Here is a 1,695-nt window from a genome sequence, read left to right as displayed (position 1 = left end):
TCTCATTTGATCCTCACATACCCTAAGAGGTGGGTGTTATTGTCACCCCCATTTTACAGATGAGGAAACTGAGATGCACAGGGATAAGATGACGTGCTCAGGTAGAAACTGTCTGAGGTGGGATTTGAACACAGGTGTTCCTGACTCCATCCATTGTGGCCCCTAGATTTGCCTGATGAGGCCACAGCCTTGAGGACTCAGTGGACATCACTCTTTCTTAACAGAGTCCCTGCCAGCTGCCAGGAGGTGGGGGTGGGAGGGGGAGGAAGGCATACTCCCTTTGTCTCACCCTGGGTTTTATTCTATGCATTTAAAAATATATTTCTGCTGAGGAGTCAGCTGGCTTCCCCAGCCTGCCAAAGGGACCCAGGACACACAGCCCTGTGTCTTGAGGGTTCTGAGATCCTGGGATGATTCTGGCCTCTCTCTTCATCTAAGGGACTGGAAACCTTTTTTCCTAACCCACTCTTGAACTGCCAGTTCCCTGATACCTAGGACAGTGCTGACCTCACAGGCACCTCAGGAAAGGCTGGCAGGGAGGGCCAACAGGCCTACACTTGAGGCTATAGAGGAGCCATGCCCACCGGACCTTTCCTCAGCTTCAGAGGATTCCCCACCCCTACCCAGATGGCCTCCCTTGTCACTGGGGTCTCTCTAGTGGAAAGCAGAGCCTCTGTGCTACAGCCACTCCATCCTGGGAAATAAAGCTGGGAGATGCTAGGAGGCTGCCATGGCCATGGGGACAGGCCTTGCAAGTAGCAGCCCGGAGGCCTGGCCCAGAGGCGAGAAGCCAGGCACCACTCCTATCTTGGGATGAGCCAGCAGAAAGTTCAAGGGTCTCTGTCCCGTGTCCTGGGGGCTCTGTAAAGCCAAGGAGCCCTCTGGGGCAGATGTGGAGAAGGGACCATGTCGGAATGGCAGAATGGTCTTCGGTAGAACTGGGGAGGAGGTAACCGAAGCCAGCCCAGACCCCCCTGAAGGCTTCCAGTCTCACATATGGGAGTCGTGTCTAACTAACCCTAACCCTGGCGGAGGTACTGCAGTGTTTGCCATTTCCTTCTCCAGCTCATTTTACAGATGAGGAAACTGAGGTAAACAAGTGCAGTGACTTGCCCAGGGTCACCCAGCTTGGAAGAGCCTGAGGCCAGATTTGAACTAAGAGGAGTCTTCTTACTCAGAGTCAGGCTCTCTGGGTACTGTGCCCCCCTAGCTACCCTTAAGAATTCATTAGGCACCTACCATGTGCTGCCATGGCCTCTCGGACATCTTAAACTCCACCTGAATTCACATGTGGCCTCAGATAGCTGTGGGGCCCTGGACAAGTCACTTAATCTGTTTGCCCCTGTTTCTACATCTGTAAAATGGGGATAATAACTGCATCCACCTGGCAGGGTTGTCGTAAGGACAAAAGGGAGAAAATGGATGGGAAGCACCTAGCACACATTTTTTATTAATATTATTAAATAATTAAATGAAATCTTATTACTAACGTGTTCAAACCCATCCTCCTAACACCACCCGCCCTCTCCTTGGACCGCCCCTTCCCCCCCAGCGCAGACCCTGCCCCTTCCCGCCATCGCAGACCCTCCCCCTTCCCCCCCTCAGCGCAGACCCTCCCCCTTCCACCCCTTTCCCCCCAGCGCAGACCCTCCCCCTTCCCCCCCAGCGCAGACCCTCCCCCTTCCCCCCCTCAGT

Source organism: Notamacropus eugenii, chromosome 1 (genome assembly GCF_028372415.1).
Source record: "Notamacropus eugenii isolate mMacEug1 chromosome 1, mMacEug1.pri_v2, whole genome shotgun sequence".
Taxonomy (NCBI): domain Eukaryota; kingdom Metazoa; phylum Chordata; class Mammalia; order Diprotodontia; family Macropodidae; genus Notamacropus; species Notamacropus eugenii.
The sequence above is the reverse complement of the archived record's forward strand: the minus strand, read 5'-3'. Positions refer to the sequence as shown.